The sequence below is a fragment of the Lepisosteus oculatus genome, chromosome 6 (genome assembly GCF_040954835.1).
Source record: "Lepisosteus oculatus isolate fLepOcu1 chromosome 6, fLepOcu1.hap2, whole genome shotgun sequence".
NCBI lineage: Eukaryota > Metazoa > Chordata > Actinopteri > Semionotiformes > Lepisosteidae > Lepisosteus > Lepisosteus oculatus.
Window position 1 is genome coordinate 44,922,447 of NC_090701.1, and position 12,500 is coordinate 44,934,946.

Consider the following 12,500-nt stretch of genomic DNA (forward strand, 5'->3'; position numbering starts at 1 on the left):
CATCAGCCTTTCTAGGACCTGCAAGATATCACCCACTACTGCAGACGATGGAGTGTACAGCAGACATGCATGTATTTTATGACAGAGGTTCCTGCGTCGTCAAAATACCCGGAACACCTCCTCCGAGTTCAACGTCTTGCACGGCTCTAAGGGTAACAAACGGGGTGTGGGAAAAAAGGCCACACTTCCCTGACCGGGAATCGAACCCGGGCCGCGGCGGTGAGAGCGCCGAATCCTAACCACTAGACCACCAGGGACACAGGGAAAAGCCCTCTCCCGTCTGTGGCGTGCCCGCAGTGCGACCGACGTCGGCTCTGAAAGCGGGGCCAAGCTCGGCAATTTTAATTGAGACAGAGACTCATCCACCAGCGATTTTAAAACTGCAGTAACCCGTTGAAGACACGACCCCGCCTGCCGTCGTCACTTAGATCTAACCCGCAAAAGAATCACTGCTACAACAGCTTCCGCGACACAATGGTCAGCCAACTGGGGGAGGAACTGTGTTGTGAAAAACTGGAAAGACACAACAGGGAAACCCACGAGGTTCAGTGTCATACAGACTAGTGTCGCTTGACAGACAAAACTTGCAGTACAAGATTTCTAAAGATTCTTCACAATCACAGGAGTTACAGCCATCACACATCGGTGGGTTAACACTCACACACACAAAGAAAACCACATCGCCCAGCACAAAGAAGAAAACAAGACTTACACCAAGTTGAGAGCACTTTGCCGCTGGGGGAACGGAATCACGACTGTCTTCGATATTGACGCCAGGCTTTCCCTACACAAGGCCAGAACCAGACCGTGAAAAGATGGCTCCGGGATGCCCGCGCTGCTCAGGTCGAGCCCGTTATGCCAAAGCAGCCTGTGGCGGGCAATGAAAACTCAAGCAGCCAGTGTGTCTGCTTCCTGGTCTGCAAAGGCTCTCCAGGAAAATCTCTCTTGCGCTTCTGCTGAACTGCTGCTTCATCTACACAGGGGCCCCCGCCTTCTTAATCAAGGAGTCCAATGGCAGCATTAGTCGCAAGTGCTCGTCAGTTCCCACACAGTCGGGGAGGAGCCCGGGACTTGATGAGGACAACGACAGCCAGCTTGGCATTGTTTTCCTCGGCACCTATCAATTATCACAGCAGGGTGTGACGTCCCCGGGGCGTGGGGTGTGAGTGAGGGACAGGAAGCAAGCAAGAGACAGAGGAAGTCAAGAGCCACCACACCCTGTTGCTTGCCAGTAATCACACAACTATGGCCCTCAGCTGATACCCCTTTACAAGTGGGAGACCCTGCTCCGAGTCCAGCCCGAGTGCAAAAGGAGGGCAAAAGGCCCCAGCGAGATTTGAACTCGCGACCCCTGGTTTACAAGACCAGTGCTCTAACCCCTGAGCTATGGAGCCACGAGGCTCCAGGTCCTGACTCACGCGCACACAAACGTACCGAGTCAAGCAGCTGGCAACATGAGGGAGACACGGTGCCCGGCTCAGCTACACAGCGGAGAGAGCAGAGAAAGGACGCCACGGCGAAGCTGAAGTCTTGCACAGGCCCATGGAAGACACCGAAGATCACCAAGGGAATCGACAGTCGCCCCGGCTCTTGTGTGGTTCCATGGTGTAATGGTTAGCACTCTGGACTCTGAATCCAGCGATCCGAGTTCAAATCTCGGTGGAACCTTTTGTGGGTGACATTGGAATTGGTGTCTGGAATGCCAAACGGGAATTCCCGCTGAAATAAACGGGGTGGGGGGAAAAAAGCCACGCTTCCCTGACCAGGAACTGAACTTGGGCCGCAGCGGTGAGAGTGCCGAATCCTAACCACTAGACCACCAGGGACACAGGGAAAGGCCCTCTCCCATCTGTGGCGTGCCCGCAGCGCGACCGACGTCGGCTCTTAAAGCGGGGCCGAGCTCGGCAATCTTGAATTGAGACAGAGACTCATCCACCCGCGATTTTAAAACTGCAGTAACCCGTTGAAGACACGACCCCGCCTGCCGTCGTCACTTAGATCTAACCCGTAAAAGAATCACTGCTACAACAGCTTCCGCGACGCAATGGTCAGCCACCTGGGGGAGGAACCGTGGTGTGAATGACTGGAAGGACACAACAGGGAAACCCACGAGGTTCAGTGTCATACAGACTAGTTTCGCTTGACAGAAAATGAAATCACAAGTAGCCAGTGTGTCTGTAAAGGCTCTCCAGGAAAATTTCTCACTCTTCTGCTGAACTGCTGCTTCATCTACGCAGGGGCCCCCGCCTTCTTAATCAAGGAGTCCAATGGCAGCATTTGTCGCAAGTGCTCGTCAGTTCCCACACAGTCGGGGAAGAGCCCGGGACTTGATGAGGACAACGACAGCCAGCTTGGCATTGTTTTCCTCGGCACCTATCAATTATCACAGCAGGGTATGACGTCCCCGGGGCGTGGGGTGTGAGTGAGGGACAGGAAGCAGGCAAGAGACAGAGAAAGCCAAGAGCCACCACACCCTGTTGCTTGCCAGTATTCACACAATTACGGCCCTCAGCTGATACCCCTTTACAAGCGGGAGACCCTGCTCCGCGTCCAGCCCGAGTGCAAAAGGCCCCGGCGAGATTTGAACTCGCGACCCCTGGTTTACAAGGCCAGTGCTCTAACCCCTGAACTATGGAGCCACGAGGCTCCAGACCCTGACTCACGCACACACAAGCGTACCGAGTCACGCAGCTGGCTACATGTGGGAGACACGGTGCCCGGCTCAGCTACACAATGGAGAAAGCAAAGAAAGGACGCCACGGCGAAGCTGAAGTCTTGCACAGGCCCATGGACGTCGCCCCAGCTCTCGTGTGGTTCCATGGTGTAATGGTTAGCACTCTGGGCTTTGAATCCAGCGATCCGAGTTCAAGTCTCGGTGGAACCTGTTGTGGGTGACATTGAAATCAGGACCTGTGTATGGGATCGTGGGCTGCTTTCCTTGCGTGCTCTGCTGTGGGCAAAGAAACCTGCTTTTACTCATCAGCCTTTCTAGGACCTGCAAGATATCACCCACTACTGCAGACGATTGAGTGTACAGCAGACATGCGTGTATTTTATGACAGAGGTTCCTGCGTCGTCAAAATACCCGGAACACCTCCTCCGAGTTCAATGTCTTGCACGGCTCTAAGGGTAACAAACGGGGTGTGGGAAAAAAGGCCACACTTCCCTGACCGGGAATCGAACCCGGGCCGCGGCGGTGAGAGCGCCGAATCCTAACCACTAGACCACCAGGGACACGGGGAAAAGCCCTCTCCCGTCTGTGGCGTGCCCGCAGTGCGACCGACGTCGGCTCTGAAAGCGGGGCCAGGCTCGGCAATCTTTAATTGAGACAGAGACTCATCCACCAGCGATTTTAAAACTGCAGTAACCCGTTGAAGACACGACCCCGCCTGCCGTCGTCACTTAGATCTAACCCGCAAAAGAATCACTGCTACAACAGCTTCCGCGACACAATGGTCAGCCAACTGGGGGAGGAACTGTGTTGTGAAAAACTGGAAAGACACAACAGGGAAACCCACGAGGTTCAGTGTCATACAGACTAGTGTCGCTTGACAGACAAAACTTGCAGTACAAGATTTCTAAAGATTCTTCACAATCACAGGAGTTACAGCCATCACACATCGGTGGGTTAACACTCACACACACAAAGAAAACCACATCGCCCAGCACAAAGAAGAAAACAAGACTTACACCAAGTTGAGAGCACTTTGCCGCTGGGGGAACGGAATCACGACTGTCTTCGATATTGACGCCAGGCTTTCCCTACACAAGGCCAGAACCAGACCGTGAAAAGATGGCTCCGGGATGCCCGCGCTGCTCAGGTCGAGCCCGTTATGCCAAAGCAGCCTGTGGCGGGCAATGAAAACTCAAGCAGCCAGTGTGTCTGCTTCCTGGTCTGCAAAGGCTCTCCAGGAAAATCTCTCTTGCGCTTCTGCTGAACTGCTGCTTCATCTACACAGGGGCCCCCGCCTTCTTAATCAAGGAGTCCAATGGCAGCATTAGTCGCAAGTGCTCGTCAGTTCCCACACAGTCGGGGAGGAGCCCGGGACTTGATGAGGACAACGACAGCCAGCTTCGTGCCCAGTCGCCCCAGTTCTCGTTTGGTTCCATGGTGTAATGGTTAGCACTCTGGGCTTTGAATCCAGCGATCCGAGTTCAAGTCTTGGTGGAACCTGTTGTGGGTGACGTTGAAATCGGGACCTGTGTATGGAATCGTGGGCTGCTTTCCTTCCGTGCTCTGCTGTGGGCAAAGAAACCTGCTTTTACTCATCAGCCTTTCTAGGACCTGCAAGATATCACCCACTACTGCAGACGATTGAGTGTACAGCAGACATGCGTGTATTTTATGACAGAGGTTCCTGCGTCGTCAAAATACCCGGAACACCTCCTCCGAGTTCAACGTCTTGCACGGCTCTAAGGGTAACAAACGGGGTGTGGGAAAAAAGGCCACACTTCCCTGACCGGGAATCGAACCCGGGCCGCGGCGGTGAAAGCGCCGAATCCTAACCACTAGACCACCAGGGACACGGGTAAAAGCCCTCTCCCGTCTGTGGCGTGCCCGCAGTGCGACCGACGTCGGCTCTGAAAGCGGGGCCAAGCTCGGCAATCTTGAATTGAGACAGAGACTCATCCACCCGCGATTTTAAAACTGCAGTAACCCGTTGAAGACACGACCCCGCCTGCCGTCGTCACTTAGATCTAACCCGTAAAAGAATCACTGCTACAACAGCTTCCGCGACGCAATGGTCAGCCACCTGGGGGAGGAACCGTGGTGTGAATGACTGGAAGGACACAACAGGGAAACCCACGAGGTTCAGTGTCATACAGACTAGTTTCGCTTGACAGAAAATGAAATCACAAGTAGCCAGTGTGTCTGTAAAGGCTCTCCAGGAAAATTTCTCACGCTTCTGCTGAACTGCTGCTTCATCTACGCAGGGGCCCCCGCCTTCTTAATCAAGGAGTCCAATGGCAGCATTTGTCGCAAGTGCTCGTCAGTTCCCACACAGTCGGGGAAGAGCCCGGGACTTGATGAGGACAACGACAGCCAGCTTGGCATTGTTTTCCTCGGCACCTATCAATTATCACAGCAGGGTATGACGTCCCCGGGGCGTGGGGTGTGAGTGAGGGACAGGAAGCAGGCAAGAGACAGAGAAAGCCAAGAGCCACCACACCCTGTTGCTTGCCAGTATTCACACAATTACGGCCCTCAGCTGATACCCCTTTACAAGCGGGAGACCCTGCTCCGCGTCCAGCCCGAGTGCAAAAGGCCCCGGCGAGATTTGAACTCGCGACCCCTGGTTTACAAGGCCAGTGCTCTAACCCCTGAACTATGGAGCCACGAGGCTCCAGACCCTGACTCACGCACACACAAGCGTACCGAGTCACGCAGCTGGCTACATGTGGGAGACACGGTGCCCGGCTCAGCTACACAATGGAGAAAGCAAAGAAAGGACGCCACGGCGAAGCTGAAGTCTTGCACAGGCCCATGGACGTCGCCCCAGCTCTCGTGTGGTTCCATGGTGTAATGGTTAGCACTCTGGGCTTTGAATCCAGCGATCCGAGTTCAAGTCTCGGTGGAACCTGTTGTGGGTGACATTGAAATCAGGACCTGTGTATGGGATCGTGGGCTGCTTTCCTTGCGTGCTCTGCTGTGGGCAAAGAAACCTGCTTTTACTCATCAGCCTTTCTAGGACCTGCAAGATATCACCCACTACTGCAGACGATTGAGTGTACAGCAGACATGCGTGTATTTTATGACAGAGGTTCCTGCGTCGTCAAAATACCCGGAACACCTCCTCCGAGTTCAACGTCTTGCACGGCTCTAAGGGTAACAAACGGGGTGTGGGAAAAAAGGCCACACTTCCCTGACCGGGAATCGAACCCGGGCCGCGGCGGTGAGAGCGCCGAATCCTAACCACTAGACCACCAGGGACACGGGGAAAAGCCCTCTCCCGTCTGTGGCGTGCCCGCAGTGCGACCGACGTCGGCTCTGAAAGCGGGGCCAAGCTCGGCAATCTTTAATTGAGACAGAGACTCATCCACCAGCGATTTTAAAACTGCAGTAACCCGTTGAAGACACGACCCCGCCTGCCGTCGTCACTTAGATCTAACCCGCAAAAGAATCACTGCTACAACAGCTTCCGCGACACAATGGTCAGCCAACTGGGGGAGGAACTGTGTTGTGAAAAACTGGAAAGACACAACAGGGAAACCCACCAGGTTCAGTGTCATACAGACTAGTGTCGCTTGACAGACAAAACATGCAGTACAAGATTTCTAAAGATTCTTCACAATCACAGGAGTTACAGCCATCACACATCGGTGGGTTAACACTCACACACACAAAGAAAACCACATCGCCCAGCACAAAGAAGAAAACAAGACTTACACCAAGTTGAGAGCACTTTGCCGCTGGGGGAACGGAATCACGACTGTCTTCGATATTGACGCCAGGCTTTCCCTACACAAGGCCAGAACCAGACCGTGAAAAGATGGCTCCGGGATGCCCGCGCTGCTCAGGTCGAGCCCGTTATGCCAAAGCAGCCTGTGGCGGGCAATGAAAACTCAAGCAGCCAGTGTGTCTGCTTCCTGGTCTGCAAAGGCTCTCCAGGAAAATCTCTCTTGCGCTTCTGCTGAACTGCTGCTTCATCTACACAGGGGCCCCCGCCTTCTTAATCAAGGAGTCCAATGGCAGCATTAGTCGCAAGTGCTCGTCAGTTCCCACACAGTCGGGGAGGAGCCCGGGACTTGATGAGGACAACGACAGCCAGCTTGGCATTGTTTTCCTCGGCACCTATCAATTATCACAGCAGGGTGTGACGTCCCCGGGGCGTGGGGTGTGAGTGAGGGACAGGAAGCAAGCAAGAGACAGAGGAAGTCAAGAGCCACCACACCCTGTTGCTTGCCAGTAATCACACAACTATGGCCCTCAGCTGATACCCCTTTACAAGTGGGAGACCCTGCTCCGAGTCCAGCCCGAGTGCAAAAGGAGGGCAAAAGGCCCCAGCGAGATTTGAACTCGCGACCCCTGGTTTACAAGACCAGTGCTCTAACCCCTGAGCTATGGAGCCACGAGGCTCCAGGTCCTGACTCACGCGCACACAAACGTACCGAGTCAAGCAGCTGGCAACATGAGGGAGACACGGTGCCCGGCTCAGCTACACAGCGGAGAGAGCAGAGAAAGGACGCCACGGCGAAGCTGAAGTCTTGCACAGGCCCATGGAAGACACCGAAGATCACCAAGGGAATCGACAGTCGCCCCGGCTCTTGTGTGGTTCCATGGTGTAATGGTTAGCACTCTGGACTCTGAATCCAGCGATCCGAGTTCAAATCTCGGTGGAACCTTTTGTGGGTGACATTGGAATTGGTGTCTGGAATGCCAAACGGGAATTCCCGCTGAAATAAACGGGGTGGGGGGAAAAAAGCCACGCTTCCCTGACCAGGAACTGAACTTGGGCCGCAGCGGTGAGTGCCGAATCCTAACCACTAGACCACCAGGGACACAGGGAAAGGCCCTCTCCCATCTGTGGCGTGCCCGCAGCGCGACCGACGTCGGCTCTTAATGCGGGGCCGAGCTCGGCAATCTTGAATTGAGACAGAGACTCATCCACCCGCGATTTTAAAACTGCAGTAACCCGTTGAAGACACGACCCCGCCTGCCGTCGTCACTTAGATCTAACCCGTAAAAGAATCACTGCTACAACAGCTTCCGCGACGCAATGGTCAGCCACCTGGGGGAGGAACCGTGGTGTGAATGACTGGAAGGACACAACAGGGAAACCCACGAGGTTCAGTGTCATACAGACTAGTTTCGCTTGACAGAAAATGAAATCACAAGTAGCCAGTGTGTCTGTAAAGGCTCTCCAGGAAAATTTCTCACGCTTCTGCTGAACTGCTGCTTCATCTACGCAGGGGCCCCCGCCTTCTTAATCAAGGAGTCCAATGGCAGCATTTGTCGCAAGTGCTCGTCAGTTCCCACACAGTCGGGGAAGAGCCCGGGACTTGATGAGGACAACGACAGCCAGCTTGGCATTGTTTTCCTCGGCACCTATCAATTATCACAGCAGGGTATGACGTCCCCGGGGCATGGGGTGTGAGTGAGGGACAGGAAGCAGGCAAGAGACAGAGAAAGCCAAGAGCCACCACACCCTGTTGCTTGCCAGTATTCACACAATTACGGCCCTCAGCTGATACCCCTTTACAAGCGGGAGACCCTGCTCCGCGTCCAGCCCGAGTGCAAAAGGCCCCGGCGAGATTTGAACTCGCGACCCCTGGTTTACAAGGCCAGTGCTCTAACCCCTGAACTATGGAGCCACGAGGCTCCAGACCCTGACTCACGCACACACAAGCGTACCGAGTCACGCAGCTGGCTACATGTGGGAGACACGGTGCCCGGCTCAGCTACACAATGGAGAAAGCAAAGAAAGGACGCCACGGCGAAGCTGAAGTCTTGCACAGGCCCATGGACGTCGCCCCAGCTCTCGTGTGGTTCCATGGTGTAATGGTTAGCACTCTGGGCTTTGAATCCAGCGATCTGAGTTCAAGTCTCGGTGGAACCTGTTGTGGGTGACATTGAAATCAGGACCTGTGTATGGGATCGTGGGCTGCTTTCCTTGCGTGCTCTGCTGTGGGCAAAGAAACCTGCTTTTACTCATCAGCCTTTCTAGGACCTGCAAGATATCACCCACTACTGCAGACGATTGAGTGTACAGCAGACATGCGTGTATTTTATGACAGAGGTTCCTGCGTCGTCAAAATACCCGGAACACCTCCTCCGAGTTCAACGTCTTGCACGGCTCTAAGGGTAACAAACGGGGTGTGGGAAAAAAGGCCACACTTCCCTGACCGGGAATCGAACCCGGGCCGCGGCGGTGAAAGCGCCGAATCCTAACCACTAGACCACCAGGGACACGGGGAAAAGCCCTCTCCCGTCTGTGGCGTGCCCGCAGTGCGACCGACGTCGGCTCTGAAAGCGGGGCCAAGCTCGGCAATCTTTAATTGAGACAGAGACTCATCCACCAGCGATTTTAAAACTGCAGTAACCCGCTGAAGACACGACCCCGCCTGCCGTCGTCACTTAGATCTAACCCGCAAAAGAATCACTGCTACAACAGCTTCCGCGACACAATGGTCAGCCAACTGGGGGAGGAACTGTGTTGTGAAAAACTGGAAAGACACAACAGGGAAACCCACGAGGTTCAGTGTCATACAGACTAGTGTCGCTTGACAGACAAAACTTGCAGTACAAGATTTCTAAAGATTCTTCACAATCACAGGAGTTACAGCCATCACACATCGGTGGGTTAACACTCACACACACAAAGAAAACCACATCGCCCAGCACAAAGAAGAAAACAAGACTTACACCAAGTTGAGAGCACTTTGCCGCTGGGGGAACGGAATCACGACTGTCTTCGATATTGACGCCAGGCTTTCCCTACACAAGGCCAGAACCAGACCGTGAAAAGATGGCTCCGGGATGCCCGCGCTGCTCAGGTCGAGCCCGTTATGCCAAAGCAGCCTGTGGCGGGCAATGAAAACTCAAGCAGCCAGTGTGTCTGCTTCCTGGTCTGCAAAGGCTCTCCAGGAAAATCTCTCTTGCGCTTCTGCTGAACTGCTGCTTCATCTACACAGGGGCCCCCGCCTTCTTAATCAAGGAGTCCAATGGCAGCATTAGTCGCAAGTGCTCGTCAGTTCCCACACAGTCGGGGAGGAGCCCGGGACTTGATGAGGACAACGACAGCCAGCTTGGCATTGTTTTCCTCGGCACCTATCAATTATCACAGCAGGGTGTGACGTCCCCGGGGCGTGGGGTGTGAGTGAGGGACAGGAAGCAAGCAAGAGACAGAGGAAGTCAAGAGCCACCACACCCTGTTGCTTGCCAGTAATCACACAACTATGGCCCTCAGCTGATACCCCTTTACAAGTGGGAGACCCTGCTCCGAGTCCAGCCCGAGTGCAAAAGGAGGGCAAAAGGCCCCAGCGAGATTTGAACTCGCGACCCCTGGTTTACAAGACCAGTGCTCTAACCCCTGAGCTATGGAGCCACGAGGCTCCAGGTCCTGACTCACGCGCACACAAACGTACCGAGTCAAGCAGCTGGCAACATGAGGGAGACACGGTGCCCGGCTCAGCTACACAGCGGAGAGAGCAGAGAAAGGACGCCACGGCGAAGCTGAAGTCTTGCACAGGCCCATGGAAGACACCGAAGATCACCAAGGGAATCGACAGTCGCCCCGGCTCTTGTGTGGTTCCATGGTGTAATGGTTAGCACTCTGGACTCTGAATCCAGCGATCCGAGTTCAAATCTCGGTGGAACCTTTTGTGGGTGACATTGGAATTGGTGTCTGGAATGCCAAACGGGAATTCCCGCTGAAATAAACGGGGTGGGGGGAAAAAAGCCACGCTTCCCTGACCAGGAACTGAACTTGGGCCGCAGCGGTGAGAGTGCCGAATCCTAACCACTAGACCACCAGGGACACAGGGAAAGGCCCTCTCCCATCTGTGGCGTGCCCGCAGCGCGACCGACGTCGGCTCTTAAAGAGGGGCCGAGCTCGGCAATCTTGAATTGAGACAGAGACTCATCCACCCGCGATTTTAAAACTGCAGTAACCCGGTGAAGACACGACCCCGCCTGCCGTCGTCACTTAGATTTAACCCGTAAAAGAATCACTGCTACAACAGCTTCCGCGACGCAATGGTCAGCCACCTGGGGGAGGAACCGTGGTGTGAATGACTGGAAGGACACAACAGGGAAACCCACGAGGTTCAGTGTCATACAGACTAGTTTCGCTTGACAGAAAATGAAATCACAAGTAGCCAGTGTGTCTGTAAAGGCTCTCCAGGAAAATTTCTCACGCTTCTGCTGAACTGCTGCTTCATCTACGCAGGGGCCCCCGCCTTCTTAATCAAGGAGTCCAATGGCAGCATTTGTCGCAAGTGCTCGTCAGTTCCCACACAGTCGGGGAAGAGCCCGGGACTTGATGAGGACAACGACAGCCAGCTTGGCATTGTTTTCCTCGGCACCTATCAATTATCACAGCAGGGTATGACGTCCCCGGGGCGTGGGGTGTGAGTGAGGGACAGGAAGCAGGCAAGAGACAGAGAAAGCCAAGAGCCACCACACCCTGTTGCTTGCCAGTATTCACACAATTACGGCCCTCAGCTGATACCCCTTTACAAGCGGGAGACCCTGCTCCGCGTCCAGCCCGAGTGCAAAAGGCCCCGGCGAGATTTGAACTCGCGACCCCTGGTTTACAAGGCCAGTGCTCTAACCCCTGAACTATGGAGCCACGAGGCTCCAGACCCTGACTCACGCACACACAAACGTACCGAGTCACGCAGCTGGCTACATGTGGGAGACACGGTGCCCGGCTCAGCTACACAATGGAGAAAGCAAAGAAAGGACGCCACGGCGAAGCTGAAGTCTTGCACAGGCCCATGGACGTCGCCCCAGCTCTCGTGTGGTTCCATGGTGTAATGGTTAGCACTCTGGGCTTTGAATCCAGCGATCCGAGTTCAAGTCTCGGTGGAACCTGTTGTGGGTGACATTGAAATCAGGACCTGTGTATGGGATCGTGGGCTGCTTTCCTTGCGTGCTCTGCTGTGGGCAAAGAAACCTGCTTTTACTCATCAGCCTTTCTAGGACCTGCAAGATATCACCCACTACTGCAGACGATCGAGTGTACAGCAGACATGCGTGTATTTTATGACAGAGGTTCCTGCGTCGTCAAAATACCCGGAACACCTCCTCCGAGTTCAACGTCTTGCACGGCTCTAAGGGTAACAAACGGGGTGTGGGAAAAAAGGCCACACTTCCCTGACCGGGAATCGAACCCGGGCCGCGGCGGTGAGAGCGCCGAATCCTAACCACTAGACCACCAGGGACACGGGGAAAAGCCCTCTCCCGTCTGTGGCGTGCCCGCAGTGCGACCGACGTCGGCTCTGAAAGCGGGGCCAGGCTCGGCAATCTTTAATTGAGACAGAGACTCATCCACCAGCGATTTTAAAACTGCAGTAACCCGTTGAAGACACGACCCCGCCTGCCGTCGTCACTTAGATCTAACCCGCAAAAGAATCACTGCTACAACAGCTTCCGCGACACAATGGTCAGCCAACTGGGGGAGGAACTGTGTTGTGAAAAACTGGAAAGACACAACAGGGAAACCCACCAGGTTCAGTGTCATACAGACTAGTGTCGCTTGACAGACAAAACTTGCAGTACAAGATTTCTAAAGATTCTTCACAATCACAGGAGTTACAGCCATCACACATCGGTGGGTTAACACTCACACACACAAAGAAAACCACATTGCCCAGCACAAAGAAGAAAACAAGACTTACACCAAGTTGAGAGCACTTTGCCGCTGGGGGAACGGAATCACGACTGTCTTCGATATTGACGCCAGGCTTTCCCTACACAAGGCCAGAACCAGACCGTGAAAAGATGGCTCCGGGATGCCCGCGCTGCTCAGGTCGAGCCCGTTATGCCAAAGCAGCCT

The 12,500-nt window shown here is 54.5% G+C and overlaps 21 non-coding genes across 21 annotated transcripts; 8 read left to right on the forward strand and 13 right to left on the reverse strand.

The window, feature by feature from the left end:
- Positions 1 to 185: 185 nt before the first annotated feature.
- trnae-cuc (transfer RNA glutamic acid (anticodon CUC)) lies at positions 186 to 257 on the reverse strand. The gene has a single exon. It is a non-coding gene; the product is annotated as a tRNA-Glu (tRNA).
- Positions 258 to 1,321: 1,064 nt separating this feature from the next.
- Positions 1,322 to 1,394, reverse strand: trnat-ugu (transfer RNA threonine (anticodon UGU)). The gene has a single exon. It is a non-coding gene; the product is annotated as a tRNA-Thr (tRNA).
- A 202-nt stretch (positions 1,395 to 1,596) lies between these two features.
- On the forward strand, positions 1,597 to 1,668 carry trnaq-cug (transfer RNA glutamine (anticodon CUG)). Its single transcript has one exon. It is a non-coding gene; the product is annotated as a tRNA-Gln (tRNA).
- An 898-nt stretch (positions 1,669 to 2,566) lies between these two features.
- On the reverse strand, positions 2,567 to 2,639 carry trnat-ugu (transfer RNA threonine (anticodon UGU)). The gene has a single exon. It is a non-coding gene; the product is annotated as a tRNA-Thr (tRNA).
- Positions 2,640 to 2,812: 173 nt separating this feature from the next.
- trnaq-uug (transfer RNA glutamine (anticodon UUG)) lies at positions 2,813 to 2,884 on the forward strand. The gene has a single exon. It is a non-coding gene; the product is annotated as a tRNA-Gln (tRNA).
- A 278-nt stretch (positions 2,885 to 3,162) lies between these two features.
- Positions 3,163 to 3,234, reverse strand: trnae-cuc (transfer RNA glutamic acid (anticodon CUC)). The gene has a single exon. It is a non-coding gene; the product is annotated as a tRNA-Glu (tRNA).
- Positions 3,235 to 4,102: 868 nt separating this feature from the next.
- Positions 4,103 to 4,174, forward strand: trnaq-uug (transfer RNA glutamine (anticodon UUG)). The gene has a single exon. It is a non-coding gene; the product is annotated as a tRNA-Gln (tRNA).
- A 278-nt stretch (positions 4,175 to 4,452) lies between these two features.
- trnae-uuc (transfer RNA glutamic acid (anticodon UUC)) lies at positions 4,453 to 4,524 on the reverse strand. Its single transcript has one exon. It is a non-coding gene; the product is annotated as a tRNA-Glu (tRNA).
- A 740-nt stretch (positions 4,525 to 5,264) lies between these two features.
- trnat-ugu (transfer RNA threonine (anticodon UGU)) lies at positions 5,265 to 5,337 on the reverse strand. The gene has a single exon. It is a non-coding gene; the product is annotated as a tRNA-Thr (tRNA).
- A 173-nt stretch (positions 5,338 to 5,510) lies between these two features.
- On the forward strand, positions 5,511 to 5,582 carry trnaq-uug (transfer RNA glutamine (anticodon UUG)). Its single transcript has one exon. It is a non-coding gene; the product is annotated as a tRNA-Gln (tRNA).
- Positions 5,583 to 5,860: 278 nt separating this feature from the next.
- On the reverse strand, positions 5,861 to 5,932 carry trnae-cuc (transfer RNA glutamic acid (anticodon CUC)). The gene has a single exon. It is a non-coding gene; the product is annotated as a tRNA-Glu (tRNA).
- Positions 5,933 to 6,997: 1,065 nt separating this feature from the next.
- trnat-ugu (transfer RNA threonine (anticodon UGU)) lies at positions 6,998 to 7,070 on the reverse strand. Its single transcript has one exon. It is a non-coding gene; the product is annotated as a tRNA-Thr (tRNA).
- Positions 7,071 to 7,272: 202 nt separating this feature from the next.
- On the forward strand, positions 7,273 to 7,344 carry trnaq-cug (transfer RNA glutamine (anticodon CUG)). The gene has a single exon. It is a non-coding gene; the product is annotated as a tRNA-Gln (tRNA).
- An 896-nt stretch (positions 7,345 to 8,240) lies between these two features.
- On the reverse strand, positions 8,241 to 8,313 carry trnat-ugu (transfer RNA threonine (anticodon UGU)). The gene has a single exon. It is a non-coding gene; the product is annotated as a tRNA-Thr (tRNA).
- Positions 8,314 to 8,486: 173 nt separating this feature from the next.
- On the forward strand, positions 8,487 to 8,558 carry trnaq-uug (transfer RNA glutamine (anticodon UUG)). The gene has a single exon. It is a non-coding gene; the product is annotated as a tRNA-Gln (tRNA).
- A 278-nt stretch (positions 8,559 to 8,836) lies between these two features.
- On the reverse strand, positions 8,837 to 8,908 carry trnae-uuc (transfer RNA glutamic acid (anticodon UUC)). The gene has a single exon. It is a non-coding gene; the product is annotated as a tRNA-Glu (tRNA).
- Positions 8,909 to 9,973: 1,065 nt separating this feature from the next.
- Positions 9,974 to 10,046, reverse strand: trnat-ugu (transfer RNA threonine (anticodon UGU)). The gene has a single exon. It is a non-coding gene; the product is annotated as a tRNA-Thr (tRNA).
- Positions 10,047 to 10,248: 202 nt separating this feature from the next.
- Positions 10,249 to 10,320, forward strand: trnaq-cug (transfer RNA glutamine (anticodon CUG)). The gene has a single exon. It is a non-coding gene; the product is annotated as a tRNA-Gln (tRNA).
- Positions 10,321 to 11,218: 898 nt separating this feature from the next.
- On the reverse strand, positions 11,219 to 11,291 carry trnat-ugu (transfer RNA threonine (anticodon UGU)). The gene has a single exon. It is a non-coding gene; the product is annotated as a tRNA-Thr (tRNA).
- Positions 11,292 to 11,464: 173 nt separating this feature from the next.
- trnaq-uug (transfer RNA glutamine (anticodon UUG)) lies at positions 11,465 to 11,536 on the forward strand. The gene has a single exon. It is a non-coding gene; the product is annotated as a tRNA-Gln (tRNA).
- Positions 11,537 to 11,814: 278 nt separating this feature from the next.
- trnae-cuc (transfer RNA glutamic acid (anticodon CUC)) lies at positions 11,815 to 11,886 on the reverse strand. The gene has a single exon. It is a non-coding gene; the product is annotated as a tRNA-Glu (tRNA).
- Between the last annotated feature and the right edge of the window lie 614 nt (positions 11,887 to 12,500).